Source organism: Lissotriton vulgaris, chromosome 5, assembly GCF_964263255.1.
Source record: "Lissotriton vulgaris chromosome 5, aLisVul1.2, whole genome shotgun sequence".
Classification (NCBI taxonomy): Eukaryota; Metazoa; Chordata; class Amphibia; order Caudata; family Salamandridae; genus Lissotriton; species Lissotriton vulgaris.
This window is the reverse complement of record NC_141693.1, coordinates 1141879296-1141896378: the sequence shown is the minus strand read 5'-3', so window position 1 is coordinate 1141896378 and position 17083 is coordinate 1141879296. Positions and strand designations below refer to the sequence as shown.

Below are 17083 nucleotides of genomic sequence, written 5' to 3'. Positions count from 1 at the left end.
AGGCAAGCATGACTGTCGGCACAAGGAGAGGTGTAAACGTGAGGCACAATATATGCACATTCGCACTCCCCAATATGTGCACTGTAAAGAAACTGTTAAAAATTACAATAAGGAAAACCACATTACATCCAAAAGCCAAAGCGTCAATGCAATCTTCTGTAATTAAATTTAAAATGTATTAAAAAAAAAAACTTTGGTGCCAGAACCTTTCGCAGGAGTTGCTATGTAGAATGGCAGGACTACTGTTATGATGTATGTTGCTCTAAAGGCAAAGATCTATATCCTTCAGAATCAGATGCCCTCTTTCTTATAGAAACCACCCGCAAGTCAAAAAAGACTTGCCAATACCAGTGTAAGTAATCTAGTTCTATTTAGTGCAGGCTTGCTTCTTGCAATAAACACAACAACTGCAGACTACTGTAGCCCGCAATTGCCCCCTGGAACCTCCCTCCCATTCCTTACTGTCAGAAGCAAAGTGCCCAATTTGCCAGTGAAATCCAAGTTACCGTGGGAGGGGAGCCAAGTGTAGGCTAGAGGGGCTTATTCAGATTGACTTGGGGTTGGTCTGCAAGAGGCACACTCTCTTCACTCCTGCCTCCTCTCCTGCAGGCACCCTGCGGGAAATTCACAGGGAAAAATTCACAGGAGGGATTTCGCAGTGGGTAATTCTGCAGCAGAGAATTCCCCAAACATTCCATAAAGGGGAGGAAAGGCGTATAAAAACCTACTGCATGTACCCAACCGAGACATAGCAAGAAAGGCTGTAAGCAATGAACACTGCCACGAAGATTACTGGAACGCCATAAAAAATCGTTGGTTGACACAGACGTACCCATCATTATGGAGTATATGTAGAAAAATCACAAACTGTAAAATCTAGTGTTTGTGTCTTTAGCTTAATAAACTTGTTTTTCTTTCGACCACCTTTATCAAGTGGAGAACTGTAAGCATTGGCACGCCACAGCTACGTTGCTGTTAAGCAAATTAGGAAATCAGCGAGTCATACAGACTATGAGAAGCTTTACAGAGAACCTCGTCCCTTTATGCTTTCTTGAACTTGATGCTGTGGAAATGATGCTCGAATATGAACACGGTCGAGAGTCTAATAGGACTTGTGTTAATCTATAAAAAAGATCAATACTGAAGATCTTGTGTTGCGGCTAAATAGGTTACCTTTTGCCAGTTTTTGATCTTTGACAAATTCCATTTTTTTCAATAGAAGAGCAAATATCATTATCTTTTGTATGTCACCTATTAAATGTGTATCTATCAAAGAGATATTCAAGACAGCTCGGCCGATTCGAGCGTTACCGATTATAGAAAGTAGACACTAAGCTAGAGGTTGCCATTTTGCTGCCATGTATTGTTCCGGTGTTATTTAAGAAAGCCACAGATGCTGCTTCCCCTCTTGTAAAGAGGCACAATCCCACAATTGAGTTTATGCGCCTTTCTGTAGCAGCACCTAATGTACGTGATGACCTTTATTTTTGCCGCCATTCTTTAGTCAGTAGATACAGACCGTGAAAGCCTCTTTGGTACCCCAATGAGGATTGAAGAATGTCTGCAAGAGTGAAGGAGACTCCGAGAAATCTTGCTTAACCTAAAGAATTACCTTGCAATAAAAAATATAAACCACCATTCAATCTGTACCAGTAGTTCACTCACCTGCCGTCATGTTAGGAAGGAAACAAATCATGTGTTCTTCCATGAAGGTCATTTGAGATCTTAAATGCATAGACTCAAAACTGTTTTTGGTATGTTTTGATAAAACAAACGTACAACTGAGTGCCTTTCTTAATTACAGTGATGATACTGCAGGCTCCAACAACATCAGTTGAACCACTTTGACTTCAAAAAGAGGTTTTCTATGAACGAAATCGTGCCAAAAAGACTAAATTACAACATTTCTTAAGATTACTAATTTAATGACTTTGTTTCCCTTTCTATGCAGCACAGGACAAAACTGTAGGACTTCAGGTGATACCCTGCAATGTTTCTATACCTTTGGCCACTGAAGAGTATCTTCAAAATACGTTGAAATAGCAGATCAGTGACACTAGCTGCCAAAGCATACCTGGCAGACCTAGACTGTGTTTACAGCATGGGTACTCACAAACTTTCTCTCGGGGGCCGAATTTACAGTGTGGTTTGTGGCCGAGGGCCGCACCGGTGGGGGCGGGGTCATTGGGGGCGGGGCTAGAGGGGTAAAAAAAAAAATGGTCCCATTTCAAAAATTGTTTCCAATGCAGATGTTACTACATGCAGCACATGTTTATAATATTTTTTTTATTAGCAGACAAGGGCAATCTTAAGTGGTATTGAATGGCAATTTGCAGCAACCGGATATTCAGCACATGTCCAGTGCAGCACAGGCTTCAGAGCCAAAAAATAGATATGTTAAACACAAACACTATGGACTTATTTTACATTTCATGTCACCAATTAGTTTTCTGTAATCTGGTACCAAGTTGGAAACGGCAAGCCTTAAGAGCTGCTCCAGATGTATGTCTGTAAGTTTATTTCTAAGTTTGCTCTTCAACAGTCCCATTGTGGAAAATGAACATTCGCAAGCATAGGTTGACCCAAACATACAAAGTACCTTCTGGGCCACTGTAACAAGAAGAGGAAACTTGTCAGGGCCCCATCCGTTGTTATGCTGACAAGAGTGTTCAGTGGTATGTCATTTGTTTTGAAGTAGTTGCACATACTGTCCAGTACATCTTCTCCTCTTGTGTGCCCTTGCAGTGGTAGAAGGCAGGGGAGCTCTTCTTTGGGATGAAGCGATTGGTCCAGATACCTCACCCAAACTAATAACTGGGCCACATCGCCTATGTCTGTTGACTCATCCATGGCAATGCTGAAGAACGGTGACTCTCTGACTGATTGAATCACCTGCTCCTTGACGTTTTGTCCCATTGCCTCTATTCTGCGTGCACATGTTGAATCGGATAGCTGCAATGCACCAATTTCCTTTAAAATGCTGGCTTTATTAGTGTAGCTGTCAAATAAAATTTCTGCTGCTGAAAGGAAACATTGCTTCATCAGCTCTGCATCTGTGAAAAGTTTTTTATGTTTGGCAAGCAGGTAGCATATTTTGAAAGACGCTTCTGTAACAGCCTCAGATTCTTTCATCTGGCAAAGGAAGATCTTCTGCTGGGAAAGAAGTGCTTGCTTTAATGATGCCACTTTTGCAGAACGCAGTTTTGAGTTCAGTGGGAAGTTCGCAGTGAATCCAGAGTGCCGTGTTCTGTAGTGCCGTTCAAGGTTATACCTCTTAAGAACATTTACTTTCTCTTTGCAAAGCAAACAGGTGTCTTTTTCTTTTGGGCATTCCACAAACAAGTACTCTTCTTCCCACGCTTCCCGGAAGGTTCTGTGTTCACTGTATTGATCTGGGTCGTTTGCAAGCCTTAGAAACTGGACTGTAGGCCATTGCGGAGCTCTCCAGATGTATGTCTATGCAATCAGTACCAGGAATCCGATTTTCCACCAGACGTCACCCCACGACCGATGCGCACCACGACCGCTGGACCGACACTGCGTCACGACCGCTGGACCGGCACTGCGTCACGACCGCTGGACCGACACTGCGTCACGACCGCTGGACCGACACTGCGTCACGACCGCTGGACCGACACCACTTCTCGCAACAGATCTGTGAGCAACACCAAAGGAATGCAGGAAATGTGTCACTCAATAGCGCATGTTAACCCATAGATATCTTAGTGCTGAATAACAGATTTTTATTGCTACCCAACTCATTTTATCGACCTCAGATGGATGAAAGGCAGGACCTGCCGGGATTTGAACCTGTGACCATGAGCTAGAACCCAGGGCCCTGCGGTGGACGCATTTTTCCACTGAGCCACCAGACCCCGTGTGCACACAGTACAATGATACAGAGTAGAAACATGTGGGAGGAGCTAAAGGAATCTGAAAGGCTCAGATAGCATGGTCAAGCCTGTAGAGAGGGGATGGGTGAGACACATAATACATCATCTGCTGCTTAATGTGAATTATGGGAAATAATAATACAGAGTTAGACCTCTTGTCTTTGAAATCACTGACAGGTATGCGATAAGAAACCTTAGTGTGTGTGTGTGTGTATATATATATATATATATATATATATATATATATATATAACAACCAAGTCCTTAGAGAGCACGAAGTAGGGCAAAACTCCACCCGGCGGGGGGGGGGGGGAGGGGAGAAGAGAGAGAGAGAGAGAGAGAGAGAGAGAGAGAGAGAGAGAGAGAGAGAGAGAGAGAGAGAGAGAGAGAGAGAGAGAGAGAGAGAGAGAGAGAGAGAGAGAGAGAGAGAGAGAGAGAGAGAGAGAGAGAGAGAGAGAGAGAGAGAGAGAGAGAGAGAGAGAGAGAGAGAGAGAGAGAGAGAGAGAGAGAGAGAGAGAGAGAGAGAGAGAGAGATATGGTGAGAGGGGGAGAGAGGTGAGAGAGGGATATGGAGAGAGGGGAGGGGGGAGAGAGATGTGTAAGAGGGAGGGATATCGAGAGAGGAGAGAGGGATATGGAGAGAGGAGAGAGAGATAGAGAGATGGGGATATGGAGAGACAGAGGGGGAGAGACAGGGTTGGGAGGGAGGGAGGAAAGAGGGAGAGGGGGGAGAGGGGGGAGGAGATGTTAAAGAACAAGCTGCAACGGGTCACCAAACACAGCCTGACAATGGAACACATTACAACAAATGTACTGCCAGGCATTAATGCAATCGGAACTTCATGCAAGCACGAATACAACGGGACTGTGTGGAAAACAGAGCAACACATCCCCCTCCTGTGCAGGAGGCATGTGTCCAGGGTGCAGTATCTTTTTCCCAGATGGGTAAAGTAACCAAAAAACAGCCATCTGTAGCCAAAAGAACGCACCTCCCACAGAGGGAGAAATGAGAGAGGAGGGATGAGAGAGAAAAATAATTTGCACAGTTTCCCTGATGAAATCAGTTGTCAACCCATAGTAACTGGATAGCATTTCATCAGAGGACAAACAGTAAAAGTTGCAGGTTGGGCAATGATTGCAGCCTTCAACAGACTGCATTGTTTACAGAAGGTGTAACATGCACTAAACATTTGGCATTTACTGAGCTACAAATTCTAGTGAGCCCATTGCATACACGCAGTTCCAGCGCAAGAATGTAACAAAAAACAACTATATCTAGGTACAATAAAAGGTCTTTTTTTCCTTCAGGTCCTGTGAGTGGGGTGAAAACAAGGGGACCGAGGAGGGAAATACTGAAGATGCGTGGAGAGCATGAAGGTGTCTGTTTTGAGGCACGAGCCAGGCCCTCGTGACCTCTGTAGAAAGACCTTGCACACAGGTGAGGGCTGGCTCGTGCCTCAAAACAGACGAAGGGTTAACAATCCCTAAAAGGGTCTGCCTGTCTCCCTAAAGAGCTAGTGCCCTAAGGGACCTTTTGAACTGAAGCATGTCTGTGCTAGGATGTAGGAGGCACCAGCGAGGCTTGAGGTGCGAAGGGAAATGTTAATCTCAATATATGTGCATGTGTGCTGTTACATTTACAATGCAGTCATATGTTTGGGATTAAACGTTTTAATATTACATTTATAACCATCACATATAATTTTAATAGTAGGGTATGGCTGCTTTCTGACATAGAGGTGTACTTAGAAGTATGGAAACTCTTGTAACTTTCAATATAAATCGTGCATGTATGCTGCTACATTTACATTGCAGTCTTATGTTTGGGATTAAACATTTTAATATTCATGTTACAACCATCACATATAATTTGAATAGTAGGGTATGGCTGCTCTCTGACGTAGGCGGCAAGACATGCAGGTTAGGAAAACAAATTGTGAGCATGGAGGGGGTCTGTTTTGAGGCACGAGCCAGACCCTTGCGACCTCTGTAGAAAGAGACGCCTCCATGCTCACAATTTGTTTTCTTAACCGCTAATGGCACAGACCCAAAACCGCCCCAATGATAACACTGCAGCTCCGCTCAACATGGCTGCAGAAACAGAAAGCATCATGGTGTGGCGTAGCATCACGAGATTGGCAAGGTAGGAAGCACTTCCATACTAGACACACACTCCACCTACAATCCATAATCTGCTTCTTGCCCCACATCACTCTGAGTCTGAACGCAAGAAATCACCCCAATTCCGATGGTGAGCAAACCATTTCGAAACCAGGAAAGAAATCCGGTCTCATGGGCCTTCCTCAGCAGCCACGCATCAGCCTTGTCCAACTCGGAATCAGGTTTGCACACCACCGCCTCCAGCTCCCCGAGGACCCGCCAAAGAGCTGTGCAGCCTTCTCCGCCCGCTCCGTTTACAACCCAGCCACAGTAAACTACCAGCCCGAAGTAAAGCTGGTCTCCACCAGCCAGAGCCCACCATCTTTGTGCGGAAGCAGAAAGCTGCACTGCAAGCACCATCACAACACGCCTATGAACCAGAGCACACCGCTAATGACAGTGGGTGTGGAGGTGGAAACAAGGGGACCGACGAGGGAGACAGAACATGCGGGCTCAGAAGGGCGGCAAGACTCGGAGAACATACCTGCTGGTAAAGTACCACTCTGACGTAAAAGGCTGCTGTAAAGATTCTCCGGGGCTGCGGGCTGCAGGTGAAGCGGCAAAGATGCTGCGGGCTGCAAGGACGTCGTCACCGAGGATACAGGAAACTTCCCAAAGGTCCTTTAAAAGTCAGCTGTAAAGCAGTAGTTACAGCTGACTTTTAAAGGACCTGTGCTTCGCGCCGGCCGGGTGCCGCATGTGACGTCACAGAGGTAGGCCAATTAGGCCGTGTGCCGCATGTGACGTCACAGAGGCAGGCCAATTAGAGACAAGCAGTAAGCAGAGACAATGGCCGCAGTCGCAAACGTAGTGAATAGGTATTGTATACGTATTCACTACGTATGCTCCTGCGGCCATTCTCTCGGTTTACTAACTTACTGGGAAAAAGTCGGTATAATGGAAAGAAGGTCCGCGGGCCGCCAAGGAAGGCCAGGCGGGCCGCCACTGGCCCGCGGGCCGTACTTTGAGTACCCCTGGTTTACAGGAACATGCTGACCGTTCTACTTTTCGATTTACCAGCGTTTTTATATGGTTAAGACAAATCGTCCCATCCCAGTGCAGAGAAAACTGTTTTAGAACTGCTCTTCTGCTAAACTTGAGGTGAACAGCGGACAATTCATTTTCTTTGCGAAGGCAAACAGATGTACCCAAGTGTAGAGTCTGTATTTCGAGAGTTCTGCCTCTATGTAGTCCTTATTTACAATTTGTGTAAGCAAAACTATCTGCACTTTAAATGCCCATATTCTTGCTTTTCTTTTGGATTGTTGTTCTTGCTGGTATATTACTGTAAAATCTGAATCTTCATACATAGAAACGAATATTGAGCTCCTTGATAATTAACATGTCCGTTGAACTATTCAGCACAATGTTTAGTGCTGGTCAGGACATTTGTTTGGCCGGTCAGGTTCTCAGCTCTATGAAATGTGATGCATATTCATAAATACATCTTTTATATGAACCTTTTCTCCACAAGCTTTAGTTTACCGGTAAAAAGGAGGAACCTGCCACCACTGTCCAAGAGCAATGAGATTGGTGGGTGTGGTGCCATATTGACAAAAGGCCAACAATGCAAGTAAAGTCATTGTGACTTTATTACTCTGCAGTCTGTCCAAGGGCCCGGTTACTCGTTTCCAATGATTCAAGGGCTGATATTAGCTTTAATCAGTAACACTCGTCTTAAAATATTTTCTCTGTAGTATGTGGATAAAAGACCAACCACTCCATGCCAATTAAATTAAAAACACTTTTTTATTGATAAAACCATTCACTGGCCGAGGTCTCTTTCTGTGGCCTTTCACTACATATGGACATTTTCAAAGTTAGTATTGTATTGTGATAAACTTTAGACCGTCTGTTATACTTTTTTTTAACCTTACATTAAACCAGGAACTCAATTAGACTGGGCATGCACAGTGGCATTTTAAAGTCTTGCGTATCAAACAGCACATGCTGGTTGGTTGCTGTTGGAAAACGAGGCAGTGTCTGAGGCCTGCACAAATAACAGGACTACATTTGTCCTTCACTGGGAACCAAACACCCCATTGTCGCATTTGACTCTGAGGGTAGCGTTGCAGAGCAGTCTAAGGCTTATTCAAGGGAGGTGGTGTGGGCTAGTAATCGCCATTTACCAGTACACAGTAATAACACTCAATATTTGACTGTCCAGTCTGTACTTTGCTTTATATAAGGAAGAGTACATGTATTAAACACACACACACTATTCAATACAATTCAAAAATTTACAAATTTACATAAGCTGTTGGAATTACTTTTTGACATTGCCTAACTCCCACCCCTCCCGAAAGGGAGTGAGGGGTTTAGTACCACCATTCCCATGTATGCACATCATCTAGTGAGGGCCTTGCCCACTAGCACCATCCCAGTGGCGACCCACCAAATTATCTCAACAAGCATTTAAAATAGCGCACACCTGCCATGGTGACACATAAGCCTGACTTAGCATCTCATACTGACCATACAGTATACACCTCTACATCTTAGTGGCTAACAGTCGGATTGTTCTTCACCTAACGCAGCAGCAAGAATACATGTTTAGGCATCACTTAAAAGGACAGTACTTATCATAGCTGATAACAGTTATAATGCATTGCAATTAAAGCCCCTAAAAGGCATCACAGTTATATTCACACGATTAAGCATGTACAACCAGACACCCTAGCAGGAATGCCCAGCAATATAACCCCAATTTGCTTATGACTTCACATTACACATGTGACTTTCAGTCCCTCTAAAGAAATAACATTAGGTAAATGCACTTCTCCACCTCCAGAGGATACCCTTCTCCAGACATCCCCAGTTCAGCCCTTCACCCCTTGGTGCAATCCCAAACACACTTCCAGCTGAAGGACAAAAGTTCCAGCCACAGGATGCTGTTGGAGTATGGCTGAGCCCTTGAGGGGTTGTTTCTTTCTAGTCTCTGGAGACTTTCATCATGTCGTGCTGGGGGAGCCTGCATGCTCCTGCAACTCCTCCTGCATCTTTGCACACCAACCGCGGTGGCCCCATCCTCCTGGGAGAACCACACGCCTAAATAACCAGGTTTCCTGAAAGCCTTCCCAGACCCTGCAAAGCATTATGGGGCGCTCTTCCCCCATCTGGTGCATTTTACAATAGCGGCTCTCCCGCTGCTCAGGGGGAGAGACGCGCACCCTGAGATGGCAGCCTTGTGCCACATTAGCTCCTCGCTGGAGGCCCAGTCCCACCCGGACCCCTTCGGTACAGGTATGTGGATTGCAGCTCAGGGAACCCACCCCCGGCCGCGCCTGCTGCTTTTCCTTGCGCAGACGTTTGAGAGCTGCTCGGGGAGCCCACCCTGGCGGTTCCCTCTAGCTCCCCGACTGGCCAGCACCCTCGCGTGCTGCCGCAGGAGCCAGCACTTTAATTCTGGTCTGCCCGCTCCTGCGTCCAGACACAGAGACTGTGCCTGGACTGGCGGGACCTCGGGGGAGTGTGACAGCACTCCCCCCGCCTTACTCCTGCGGCTAGGGAGTGTGGCGCACTCCGCCTCCTCTTGGCATCACTGGGGCCCAGAGTTGGGGGTCCGGGACCCAGAACTCACTCGCTCGCTCGGGGGAGTGCGACGGCACTCACCCCGCCTTCCAGGGCAGGTTTCTCACCATCTTGGCCTCTTCTGGCTCATGGTGGCCTGCCCCAGTCACTGGGAGCACTTTCTGCCGACCTCCTGGTCTCAAAGAGGGTGAACTCAGCAGGAAGCTGTGTTCACTGGCTCCCTGCGCCAGCCTTTCACCTAGCTCTCCTCCTGGGTCTCTCTTCTTGCGCAGAGGCCCAGGCTTCTCTTCACTGGTCCTGGACTCCCCCACAGGCGCAATCCAGGGTCTTGGGACAGTCAGGGGGTTCCTCCTTCCAACTGCCCATAGCGCCAGGCTCCAGCACCAGTCTTCCTTGGCCGACCAAATCCCAGAGAGAGCTTCTCTTCCTGTGCAAGACCTTTTAAAAGCATTTGGAGGGGCTGGAAGGAAGTCTCTTCTGCCCTATCCTGCAGCGACAAATCACCTCTCTGCTCCTGCTCCCACCTTCCTGCACATCAACATCATAGGATTGTCCAACGTCCGCTGGCAAGAAGCTTCAGGGAACATTCCTGCAGAGCCTTGGGATTCATGGCATGGCAGTCTTTGCTGGTCTTGGAGTCGTGGTCCAGCTCCAAGCATCATAAGCAAACCAAATGAGGGTCTGTCACAAACATGTGCCTGAGACAGGTACCACAAGGTTTAAAATCCGCTGGCTCGAGGGGACTTACTTAATACACCAAGAGATTAAATATCTCCAAAAAGCTTTGACACAGGTTGAGAAAAAAAAAGTCAGTCAAAAATTGACGAGGGGTAGTAGTTCTCTCCGGATCTCCGCTGACTGTTGTGGAAAGAAAAGAACAGCGGACTGGGGTGGCGCTTATATAGGCACTGTGCACGTCAGTTCCGGCGCTGACGCCACTGATGTGAAGCGGAACAACGCCACCTAACAGTGCGCAGGGGTACTGCTCAAAAAAGTCTGGTTCCTGACACCTGGGGATTATTCTATGGGAAGGATTGTGTGTCTAGAAGTCTATCAGATAGAGCAAGGCTAGCGAGGTAATCTGAAGAAAGTTCCACATATACAATTTCCTTAGCCCTCAACCTGAACATTATGACTAGTGTAGTCTTGACATCACAGAATTGAAATTAACGTAAAACCAATAGAAGAATATGGGAGAAAGGAAGGCGAGACAATGTAATAAGTGACATTCAACTCAAGCTGGGTCCTAAGGAGCGTGTGAGGTGTCCACAAGTGTTTTTATAGATAATTACAGTGAGCTCTATGAAGTAAATTGGGTATCGAGAGTGGCTACAGGACCAACCATTATACAACAGACTCAATGGGCTTTATTTCTCTGTAGATATACTTCTAACCCACTGCAAAGCTTTTTTGGTAAGTGCAACTAGAAAATACAATGTTGCCTGCCCTTTTGGTGAAGCCTACATCCAACTCCATGTGTGAAATGAAAGATATTTTGAGTTTTTCAGTCAGACAGAACAGATTGAATCCCTAGTTCTAGGTCTTTTGAGTAGAGAGCTGCTTGACTTAAGTGTGATTTAGTGTTTGCACGATACATTCCTAACAAGACAGTCATGAAGTTTAAATGCAGGTACTTTTTTAGAACTCCTATGAAAAATGGGGGTTGTGCCAGAAAGGATAGACCCCTGAAATTCAGTTTTGTAGTAGTTTAGACAGACTTTGAAACTTCTAACAACTGTCTGGATTTTTCATATGATAATCTTGTTGCACTGTATAACTTAAAGGAACTCAATTCAAATTGACGATACAAAACCTTAAGCAAATTCAAAATTTATGAATTTACTAACAATACAAAACCTTCAACAAAAGCAAACTACCCAATCTTAATCAAGCCTGTATAAGAGTAAAGCATATGTTATGGAAGACAATTAAAATTTGACCTTATGATCTAGTACTGAGTCCGTTTTATAGATAATACTACAGGCAGATCATGCTTTAGGCCAAGAGAGATTTTACCAGGAAGGAACAGGATCATTTAGCTGCAGCCCATGGTGCTAAAGAAGCAAAGTTTTTCTTTGAAGTTAGTGTCAGGATGTGTTACTCCTGGGGAGGAGCATGTGCATGGGGTGGAGGCTGTGGTTCGGGCAGATAGCGAAAGGTTCATTTTTACTAAGCACAGAAGATGATATGAACAATAGTACCAACTTTGGCCTCCAGAGTAGGGAATAAACAGTAAAATGTATTGGAGTGACTATCGAAGCTGACTTATGCGCCGCAAAATTAAGAAAATCGACAAATTTCTCACCTTGGGGAACATCAGTCAAGCAGCCATCGCCTTCGTCATCTCAAGAATTGACATTGCCAACTCTTTATGTTGGCCTACTCAAATGCCTTATTAAAAGCCTCCAAATTATTCTGAATGAGGCAGCCATTTCAATCTATAAACAACCAAAGCAATGCTACATTACCATCACAAAAAACCTCCACGGGCTGCCTATAGAAGGAAGAACGATTTCCAAAGTCAGATGCATTACCTTTAAATTACTCTATACTAAAAGCCCCTCGAGAGTAAGACTCTGTCCCTTGGTGTCTGCCTTGCTCGCTACAGGAGTAGCTGGGAGCCAACACGTCTTTTGGGGGCATTCTGCAGCTGTTCAAAGGAGGACCCGGCCTCAGTGGAGGTGAGAGGCGCGGCGAGCGGGACTGCGAGGACCAGCATTCCTGAATAACACCGCCAGCTGGTTCCTCTTCCCGCCGCACCGCGCCCCCTCCCAGTGCCACGCCCCCCCGCCTGAGCCTTCATTACCTCTCGCGGCCCCCGCTTGGCGGGGGCCGCTCGAGAGTAAGACTCTGTCCCTTGGTGTCTGCCTTGCTCGCTACAGGAGTAGCTGGGAGCCAACACGTCTTTTGGGGGCATTCTGCAGCTGTTCAAAGGAGGACCCGGCCGCAGTGGAGGTGAGAGGCGCGGCGAGCGGGACTGCGAGGACCAGCATTCCTGAATAACACCGCCAGCTGGTTCCTCTTCCCGCCGCGCCGCGCCCCCTCCCAGTGCCACGCCCCCCGCCTGAGCCTTCATTACCTCTCGCGGCCCCCGCTTCGCGGGGGCCGCTCGAGAGTAAGACTCTGTCCCTTGGTGTCTGCCTTGCTCGCTACAGGAGTAGCTGGGAGCCAACACGTCTTTTGGGGGCATTCTGCAGCTGTTCAAAGGAGGACCCGGCCGCAGTGGAGGTGAGAGGCGCGGCGAGCGGGACTGCGAGGACCAGCATTCCTGAATAACACCGCCAGCTGGTTCCTCTTCCCGCCGCGCCGCGCCCCCTCCCAGTGCCACGCCCCCCGCCTGAGCCTTCATTACCTCTCGCGGCCGCCGCTCGAGAGTAAGACTCTGTCCCTTGGTGTCTGCCTTGCTCGCTACAGGAGTAGCTGGGAGCCAACACGTCTTTTGGGGGCATTCTGCAGCTGTTCAAAGGAGGTCCCGGCCGCAGTGGAGGTGAGAGGCGCGGCGAGCGGGACTGCGAGGACCAGTATTCCTGAATAACACCGCCAGCTGGTTCCTCTTCCCGCCGCGCCGCGCCCCCTCCCAGTGCCACGCCCCCCTGTCATACTTAGGAGCACTTGGGCACGCGCATCGCGGGATGCGCGCGGGGCGGAGAACGGGGCGAAGACCGGGCAAAGAGCGGGCCGTTCTAGGCCGTTAGAGGCCGGTAGAGACCGGACGGGCCACCCCTCTGACGCTCCCTGTCCCTTAGCCCCTCTCCGCTTAACTCCAAAATGGCGACCAGGGCCTCAAGGAGCAAGCCCGCCCAACAGTGTTCAAGTACACTGGAAAAATTCTTCCCAAAGGCGAGTGCTCCAGCCAACAAATGCCAGTCAGTCACGGAAACACACCTGGAGCTGGGATCTGAAAGCGTGGCTTTGGACCACGCGATACTTTTTCTACAGATGTTAGTACGCCTATACTACTGGATGCCACCCATATGTCATTAATAGACAGTATTGATCAGACCATTGAGTCGGTTCTACAGCAGTTAAGAACTCCATCAATCCCCCAGAGGGATAGTGATTCCCCCCGGCCATCTGGGATCACTAATAACTTTTCTTTTCCGGTCAACACGGGAATAGACTTGCAGGAAGTGGGACAGGTTGCCCTGCTCACAGAGCCGGCAGGTAGTGGAGTGGAACAACCACCAAAAAGGAAAAGGTCCAGGAAATCAAGGAAGGCAAAAAGGGCCAAAGTTGATACAATTGAGCTAAATCTGGATGTCAGCACAGACATCTCGGCCTCCCCTGAGCTCATTTCACCAGGGTCTAGGTCGGATCATATAGGCTCTCCAGTATCCACGGCCTTACCATTGCACTCGGGTCCGTTTATATTCGGTGGGGCAACTTCCAATAGCACTGACATGATAATCAACTCACTTACAGACACCCTTAAGAACTTGTTGATTCCCATTTCAGACAAACTGGACGCCATAGAGACTAGACTCAAGGCTTTGGAAAACATTCACAAAAGGAACAGCCCTGGGTCAGCTACAAATGCTCCTTTAGTCCCCCGGGATCCACCTGGGAACAGACCGTCGTCTTCTGCGTTGACCCAGGTCTCAAATTTGGTCCCGCCGAGTACAAATGGTGCGCTAGCCTCGCAAACGCACCCTTTGATAGCTCCAACTCCTAGGCCCCCGGTTCCGGCCCCTAGGAGATCTAAGCCACTTCCTGCTCCCCAACTGAGGGGAGTTGAGAATTCTACTAATGGTCCCACTGGTAACACTACTTCCCCCCATGATAGGCGTAGGGTGGTTAATTTGCCCCCAGAAGCAGTTCCATACACAGCAATCATGGTGGGAGTACCCGAGCTAACTGGTGACACAAGGGAGCCTCAGGACTCTTTACGCAACAAGGTCATAAGTTGGCTTAGTATTAATAGGCCGCTGCCCCCAAACCTGAAAGGTGAGGTTCTGATGGTCAGGAGGATCCCATGGATTGGCCTTACCCCAAAGAACAGGGCAGGGGATTGCATCATTGTAAGTTTCAAAAGCCCACATGTCGCCAACTACATCTGCAATTGGCTTGTAAGGCCTGATAAGTCCAACATTGAATTAGTACCCCTCTCACACTTCTACCCAAATGCTTGCAATACGGAGGTGGGGAGGGAGAAGGGGTGGACTAGAGTAGGCTTTGCTGTAGATGGCTCACGCTATAGACCAAGGCATTACTTACCACCTGTTCCGGCCAATATCATACATCACAATAGATTTTCCTGCCTAGACCAGGTCGACTGACCACAAACTGGGGAGATTCCCCTCAGCCATGGAAAGCCGGTGGGTGAGGCGCAAAGTTGGGTGGGATTGAGTGCTGCCCCTGTAACTGAAAGTGGCCCACAGGATACCGTTAAAGAACGAACGGTTATCCTGGATGATAGTCTGGGCCAACAAGGGCTTTCACCGAACATTGGGTCTGACCATAGTTTACAACCTGAGGAGGCGGAGGTGGATGGTCCACCCGCCACCATGGTTTGTAACATTGCTCTGTCAGACACTTACCCACCGATAGTTACCGCGCAACCTCCTACTGGAGGTCAAGGTACACTACTACCAGATCCTGGGTTGAGAATTCTCTCCTGGAATGTGGCAGGAATCGCAAATAAGGAAGGCACACCGGAGTGGGATCAACTATTGGGTAGCAGTGATATCCTCCTTTTCCAGGAAACATGGGCGAGGGAACCCCAAACCAGGAGAGGGTTCGAAATATTTGAAATCCCTGCAAAATGGAGTGGGAAGGGGAGGCCGTCAGGAGGCTTGGCAATCTGGATTGCGAGTCACACTGGGTGTCAGGCGGAACAGGTGCATACGTTTTCGCAGGACATCCAGTGTGTACTGCTCACATGGCCTGGCAAACCATTGTGGGCTATTGTTAATGTCTACTCGCGTCCAGTTGCCGCGCCAAACGAATCGCCCACCCTAAACGATTTGTCCTCCTTCCTGGGTCAACTGCCAGGAGACTTCAAGGTAGTGCTGGGAGGAGACTTTAATTGCCACTTTGAACCCTTGGAAGGCCTACTGGAGGGTGCCCTCACTGCCGAGGATGACTACTGGGGGGTTCCACCCTCGTCCTCGCCCCACCCTAAAGCCTGGTCCCCTCTAGCAATACAACTCATGTCCCTCGCCTTGAACTTCGCACTGAGGGCTTGTAATGGTCGTACCCCATCCGATACCCCCTCAGTGTGTACTTTCAACAGAAGGGGCCATGAGTCGAGGCTAGATTACATCATGATAGATATCACACTTTGGCCAAAAGTCCTCGACTTCAGGGTAATAAATAAGTCAGACAGTGACCACAATGCCCTTTGCTTAAACATCCAGCAGCCCCTGCCTCCAGCGGGTCTGTCCGCAGAAAACGGAGGTGAAGACATGGGGGAGCTGCTTCTTACAACAAATAGGCGTCGGGTTAAGTGGGGAAAGCTCGTGAGTTCAGAAGATGACATTAATAAGCTATACGAGTTGGCACTCCCAAGGTTTATGGAGGTGGACGTGCTTTTAAATGAACCAAGAATCCCAGAATTTAACGAGAAACTGGGTAGCATACACCAGGAATTAGTGAGGGATCTGGCGGAGGTATTCCACCCGCTGGTGCCAACCCGAAAGAAAAAGACCCACGTTCCCACCTGGTACACCTCCTCCTGCAGGGCAGCCAAATCTGAGCTTATTGCCGCAATCAAGGAGGGGTCAAATAAGGCCAAGGTACGTGACCTTAGGAAGGAGTATAAATCAGTGATGGCAAATGCTAGGACCGAGTGGGGCTGGAACCACTGGCAGGACCTTCATGATGCCCTAAAAGCCAGGGATTCCCGGAAATTCTGGGCCCTGGTAAATAATGGGATGGGGGAACTTAAGAAAGCAATTGAACCCAACATTGCCCCCGCGGTTTGGGAGGATCACTTTGGGGCACTCTATCAAGACACTAATACCTGCCCTGATATAGCCCTGTCAGTGCCCATAGGCTCCCAGGACCCTGCCTTGGAACTATCCCTAGGGGAGGTGGAGGCTGCTCTGGAGCATTTATCGTTGGGGAAGGCGCCGGGTTTGGATAAGTTACCCGGGGATCTTTTTAGGCATCACCCGGACATCTGGGGTCCGTACCTCCTTATTCTTTTTAATGCCATTTTAGGAGGTATGGCAATCCCCGGGTCTTGGCTGGGGGCAGAGATTGTACCGATTCACAAGAAGGGGTCCACTCTGCTCCCGGCCAACTACAGGCCTATTAGCCTAATAGATGTACCCCAAAAGCTCTTTGCGCGCCTTATCCTTAACCATCTGCTAGATTGGGTGGAGGACAATGACATCATGAGCCCCCTCCAGGCTGGCTTCAGAAAGAACATGTCGACCATGGACCAGATCTTCCGCCTCCTCCTCCTTTATTGGAAGACGGTGACGTTAGAGGGGGGAAGACTGTACATGGTCTTCGTGGATCTGAGGTCAGCCTTCGATCTAGTCCCTCGAAGGAAA

The 17083-nt window shown here is 48.2% G+C and overlaps 1 protein-coding gene across 1 annotated transcript in view; it reads right to left on the bottom strand.

Annotated features, from left to right (window-relative positions):
- FHIP2A (FHF complex subunit HOOK interacting protein 2A) overlaps nucleotides 1-17083 on the bottom strand; it is a 340036-nt gene that overhangs the window by 6369 nt on the left and 316584 nt on the right. The gene's annotated exons all lie outside the window — the stretch shown is intronic.